This window comes from Chelonoidis abingdonii, chromosome 15 (genome assembly GCF_003597395.2).
Source record: "Chelonoidis abingdonii isolate Lonesome George chromosome 15, CheloAbing_2.0, whole genome shotgun sequence".
Classification (NCBI taxonomy): Eukaryota; Metazoa; Chordata; order Testudines; family Testudinidae; genus Chelonoidis; species Chelonoidis abingdonii.
Genome location: NC_133783.1, coordinates 12,979,983 through 12,986,736, shown reverse-complemented (window position 1 = coordinate 12,986,736; position 6,754 = coordinate 12,979,983). Strand labels below are relative to the sequence as shown.

The window sequence follows — 6,754 nt, the reverse complement described above, 5'->3', positions numbered from 1 at the left end:
GCAAAGGCGCCACACCAGGGGGCGCCTGCCGACCTGCCGGGTGTTGCTAGGGGAAAATTCTTCCGACGAACGTGCACGCGGCGCGCGCACACCTACTTGGAATGGATATGAGCAACACATCTCGAAGAACAACAGTTACAAAGGTGAGTAACGGTCTTTTTTTGTGGTGGTTTTAAGTAAAAAGTTAAAAATTGTTTTGCAGTTTCCCATATTTTCTTCTCCTTTATTTCACTCTTTCTTACGCCATCTGTGTTTCTTCTCCTTAATACACATTTTTATAAATGTGTCACAGGCTTCCCATATTTTAGGAAGTCACCATATACTAAGAATCCAGCCAGGAATATAGTAGTCAAGAGAATCTAGGTAATATTTTTTACTCTTCCACAGCCTTTCTTTGTCCCATTGGGCAAGTCGTCTAGCTTCTCTGAGACTCACTCTCCTTATTTCTAAAATTGAAAGAATAATCCTCATCTGTATTGTATAGGAATTGCAATATTAAAATCATTTTTTGTAAAATTCCTTGAGGGCCTTGCACAGAAGCTGCAAAGTATTATTAGTCATCACTGTGTTATTAAATGTATTAAGATATAAATAGTAAGGGAAATGTCCTTACAGCTACAGCCTCTTGTATCTGAAACAATTTATCTAGATCTCTGAGGGAATTTCATATCTTTAGAACAAATGATACACAACTTTAAGTTTTATAACTTCTAAATTTAGAAGACACTAAACTAGAGGCAAGGATTTTGATTTTGGTTTTAAATTCCTTTATACTATCAGAAATTTTGTTGCTTTTTATCGCCCTCTGGTGTTGGTTTTTAATATAACTCTTATAGCATTTTTCCTTCACTGGTCTATAACCAGTGCATATGAGACTATTATCAAATTCTCCAGTAGTAGCAATAGTATGTAACAGCACTTATGCATTCTATTTGAGCAGTATGTTTATGGTAAAATACTCCAAAATATACAGATTCTACCTTCTATCTCCATTGTGCACAAGCAAATCTGTAAAATTTAAAATTGTCTTTTTGTTAAAGTATCAACTATTGAGATCCAGAGCTATTAATTCAGTAGATATACTTAAATTGCAAGTACTTTAAAAAAGTTAACAGATTTTTTTTTCTGCCTGTTGAGACCTGTGCTGAGGGAGTTATATTCCCTGTACTGCTTAAAAGCCAGTCATATAGCAGTGCTATGCATAGAGCTCCCATTTATGCGTTACATTAGTGATTTTTATCACCTTCTACATGGACAGATAACCCTGAATTTGGGTCTTTGTAGGTAAATAAATGGGTGAGGCAGATAACGTAATTCAAAGTCCACCCTGTACAGCAAGGACCACAGGAGCTTCGATGTTTGGTCTCAAATCCTATGATTCAGCCACACTGCATTTCAGATTAGTAAACCATCATGCACTCATGGCCCAATACAACTATGTAAATTGCAACAAATTTAATTCCGTAACTGACCACCAATCGGAGGAGTATCTTGACCAGTTTAAGGCCATTCCTCAAGATGGTTAACTCCTGGCGAAGACATTGCTCCCGGCCTCCTTGGACACTTCGGATACTGCAGCATAGTCTCTATGCACTGCCATGGTCATTAGAACAGCTTCTTCGCTGGAGCTGTCGGGCTTCCCAAGAGAGGTTCAGAGAACTGTTGAAGACCTCTACTTTGATGATTGCAAGCTCTCTGCAGACGTGACTGCTAGATCTCTCCATGCTTGAACTCAAGAGCCACACTGCAATCCCTAGGGATTTATACCCCTATAAATAAGAGGTGATTTAGTAGATCTCAGATGGCATGAAGCACCTACTCAATCCCATATTCAGTGTATCATGGACCGTCTGAACCTCAGTCTAAGAGACCAAGATACTAAAAAAAAAAAATTCTAAAAAAAAATTCTTCCTTCAACTACATTTAATCAGCCATCCACATCCTCCAAGTGATAATTTTGCTGGTTTGGTCAAGAGTATTAACCATCCAGTCAACAAGGTTTTACAGCTACAATATCTTACCATTCTCTCTCCTTTCAGATGCTACTTCTCCCATTTTCAGGCTGCATGGGAGAATATAACATCTGACAAATGGGTTTTGGAAACCATAACATCTGGTTACACTATCCATTTCAAACCTATCCCTCCTACCCTTTCCCCTTCCCTGTCCCTCGTTAGGGACCCCTCTCACAATCAATAGCTGGTACAAGAGATGGCCTCACTTCTCCATTTAAAAGCAATAGGTTTAGCACAGGGAAAGGGGATTCTGTTCAAAGTACTCCCTGATTTCAAAGAAGAATGGAGGCTGGACGTCAATTTCAGACAGGTAAAATAGCAGAAATTCAGGATGGTGACCCTTGCAGCAATAATTATCTCGTTAGAGTTAGGAGACTGGTTTGCAACTCTTGACCTACAAGATGCATATTTTCATGTCAGTCTTCACCCTTCACACAAGAGGTTTCTTGACCAATACAGGATACTCTTTTGGCCCATCTCCAGCCTTAAAGATATTCGCAAAGATTCTGGCAGCAGTTGCTACATTGTTTGGTTATAATCCTTTTCCCATATCTTGATGAGTAGTTGATCAGGGCACATCATGTCAGGAAATGTAGGCATCATTAAAGATAACATGTTCCATTTCAAAGCTGGGACCTTAAAGCAGATTTTTCAAGGTTGATTTGGACTCCACTACAGAGTCTAGACTTCACAGGAGCTCCTCTATGTGCAGTGACAGGCAGAGCATATGTCCCTTATGACAGATTTCCCATACTAGTGAATTTCATCTCAAAGATTCAGGGCAGTCCCCAAATAACAGTAAGAGATTGTCTTCAATTGCTGGGGTGGATATCAGCTTGAATCTTTGTAGTGCAACATGCCAGATCACCTTCCAAGGTGATCAGGCTTTGAACGGGTTACATACCAAGCAAGCATGGGCTAGGCAGTTGGTGGAAGGACATGACCATCCCACCTGTTTCCCTTGAGATGCAACCATTGTTACTGTCGGTTCCTCCAGAGGTACAGGATCTGGCTTTTTCCTTGGCTGAGGCAGAGGCTCCGCAGGAGTCTCTGCAGCATTGAACAGAAATGTCTTGGATATGAATCCAGAAGATCAGGGTTCCGTCTTCCAACCAAACACCATTTGCCAAGAGATAGGTGGTGTCCTATGCCATGGGGTCCTCCTCTACCAGTTCATCTCTCCAACAGGAAATATTGGGAACTGGAAGCCCTACCCTGGACAACACTCAGGATTGATGCAGGAATCCTATTTGCCATCACTCGGACATTTATAACCAGCCCTGTCAGAATATTCAGAGAGGAAATGTGCGCTGGATCCACCAGCCCCAACTGTTCCGGAAGTAATCTCATTGTCTTCGTTGGATGAAGTGGTTACTCTATCTTCTCCATCTCTTCCACACCTCTTTAAGCAATATTAAGAGGTCATGCACAGTGTCGCTGCAGAATTACAGATTCAGCTTGAGGAAGTCTAGGAGCCACAGCAGTTTACTGTACGTTCTTCAGCCTTCTAGTCCCAGTTGAGTTGCCCTCCTCATCAATGAGGCCTTCATGAATCCAGCGCACTGCTGCTTCTTGTGCTCCCACTTCTAAGATGGCTGAGAAGGGGGGTAGTATTTTTGTTCTCTCACTGACTGCCTAATTCTTTGCTGATGCGGGTGGCTGCAGAGAAGTCAAAGCCACAGCACCCAAAGGCTACTCCTTCTGTTAAGGACACAAGCAGCTTGACCATCTAGGGAAAAAGGTCTTCTCTTTCACCTTCCTCCAGTTGAGGATCTCAAATTATCAGGATCTCTTAGCCATGTTTATCCAGTGGGAAATGCTAGCCTGGGACATTTTTGCCTCAGGGGTGAACAGAAAGCTCAAGAACAGTCCTGGGCAAGGGCTTGATGGGAGATGCCCTGCTGGCATCGTGGAAGGATCACCTGGGGTATGTCTTCCTTCCCATTATATTGATACTAAAAGTTCTGTGGAAGATGCATCAAGATCGAGCTCAAGTCATCCTTATTGTGCCTAACTGGTTGAGGTGGTTCTGGTTTATGATCTACTGACACACTCAGTTCAACCATCAATTAATATTCCCACATTGACGGACCTTCTGACACAGCATAGGGGAAGGTTCAAGCACACAAATCTGGGACCCGTTGCAGCTCAGAGTCTGGTATTTGGATGAGCATCAGAAATAGAGCTCTCATGTTCCAAAAGGGTGCAGTGCATCCTTAACCAAACCAGAAGAGACTCTACAAGGAGCTGTTACTCAGCAAAATGGAAGCATTTTTCCTCATTTGTTCATCAGTGGAACTTGTCTCCAGAATTCACCGGGATCCCTGCTGTCTTAGAGTGTTTACTTACCTTTAAGTCTTCAGGTCCCATGGTCAATTCTCTGTGAGTGCCACTAGCAGTGATCAGAACTTTCCATCCTCTGGTGGATAACCACACAATCTTCACTCATCCTGTCACAACTAAAATTTCTGAAGGGGATTCTCAGCCCTTTACACCAGTGGTGAAGTTGCATCTCAACGGGAGCTTAGTTTTATTCTAGTCTCTCTCGTTAACCCTTCCTCCCCTCCTAAGCCACTAGCCACATGCTCAGAAGTCCATCTCTCCATGAAAGTGGCCTTTCTTATAGCTATAATGTCAGCCGAAAGAGTCAGTGAACTGGGAGTAGTCATGGTGGACCTGTCATGTACTACGTTCTGTAAAGAAAAGATCTCGTTACGCCCCAGTCAAGGTTCATCCCTAAAGTAGATTGAGTTCCTTATGAGTCAGGTAATCCACTTACCCATATTTTTTTCCAAAACCACATGCCTCGGATGGAGAGAGACAGCTGTGGTTTAGACATCTAACGGATTTTGTCCTTTTATCTGAGAACAAGGGACATCAGAAGGACACCTAAACTATTTATTTCCTTAGCAGAATGATCAAGGGATCAAGCTGTATCGGCACAGAGACTTTCAAAATGAATTACACTTTGTATTACTGTTTGTTACCAATTAACTCGTGTTCTTCCTCTGATGAGTAGTAAGGGTTCCTTCCACCAAAGGGGAAGCTACTTTGACTGCATATCTGAGAGATGTACCCTTCCTAGAGATACGTACGTCAGCTACTTGGAGCTCTTTACATACCTTCATGAGTCATTACGCTCTGGTCCAGTCGTTCGCTGTGGATGTAGCTGCAAGGACAACAGTACTACAGTCAGCCATCACTTCTGCATCCTCGCACCCACCCCTTGTCTGACTAGTGCTTGTTAATCTCCCATTTGTGGAATATACATAGGGACCATCAGTCGAAGAAGAAATGTAGGTTACTTACCTGTAACTGAAGGTTCTTCGAGATGTATGGTCTCTATCTGTATTCTAATACCCACCGTCCTTCCCCTCTCCTGCAGATTGTTTGGACTGTGATAGGAATGAGCAACTAGAGAGGCACCACCTTTTATGCCCTTGTTTCACAGCACGAGGAGAGCTATAGTGCATGTACAGGCCAATGGACATTGCTTGTAAAAAATTTTGGACTCAGGGCCACAATGTGCATGCATATCGTATGTGTGGAATATAGATAGGGACTGCACATCTCCAAGAACCTGCACTTCCAGGTAAGTAACCTCAGTTTCTACCTGAAGGGTTGGAGAATTGGGGGCTTTACTAGCTGACCCACCTTTTCACAACAGAAAGTGTGTTGCTACTGGCCCATCAAATGTTTTTACCTAAAGTGTCCTCAGAATTGTATATTAATCAAACCATTCATCTTCTGTTTTTCCACCCCCCCCTAAAACCACATTGGTCTAGTCAAGAAACCATATTCCATACCCTAGATGTCAAGGGGACATTAACATTTACCTAGATAGGATGAAACCAATTAGATCTCCTAGGCTATTTGTATCTATTGTGGACAGAAACAGGGGCTTGGCAATTTCTAAACAGAAGTTATCAAAGTGGATCTTCAGTTTTATTAAGATTTGTTACAACCTCCTTCGAGAATGATAGCACATTCACAAAAGTACTGTTTGCATCTTTATTAAGGATATGCCAGTTGTAGACATCTGTAGAGCGGAAACTGGGTCCTCTGTTCATACTTTTTCTAATCATTATCCCTTGGTGCCAAGGGCAAGATCAGAGGCAGATGTAGGCTCTTCTGTATTGAACTCTGCTCTGAACCTTCCACTTTGTAAGGGGGGAACTGTTCGGGAGTCACCTGAAGTGGAGAACCTACAGGGACACTACTTGAAGAAGAAGAAACAGTTACTCACTTTGTGTCCCCCCCCGTGGTGCTGCACTACACATCTTACTTCCCCTGTGGGGGACACATCTCAAAGAGCTTCAGTTACTGCACACAGTTGAGTAACCTCTCCATCTTTAGGGGCAAGTCATTTCTGGCAGAGGTAATTTAACATTATCACAAGAAAAGAGTAAACCTCATATCTCATAATGCTAAAGAGTTCAGATTAGTAGGTAATCTGAACAATCTGATCCTTTTTTAAAAGGCATGTATCTTCTTGGAAAATAATGGATTGTTCAGTTTTTGTTATTGAAGGTTAGGAGCCTTTTACTAGCTTCTAAACTTGAGGTTTATATTGAAAAAATATATATCTTGACCAGTGTCTTCATATTGGTACCCTCTGATTTTAGTTGAGACAAAAAACAACTCTGTGTATCTCATTTCATTTAGTCTCACCTGCACTCTGGTGATCGGTTTATATTAGGACAAGAAACATTGTAGGGTGCACATAATAATTTTCATAA

The 6,754-nt window shown here is 42.0% G+C and overlaps 1 protein-coding gene across 1 annotated transcript in view; it reads left to right on the top strand.

The window, feature by feature from the left end:
• BMPR1A (bone morphogenetic protein receptor type 1A) overlaps positions 1-6,754 on the top strand; it is a 189,149-nt gene that overhangs the window by 130,218 nt on the left and 52,177 nt on the right. The gene's annotated exons all lie outside the window — the stretch shown is intronic.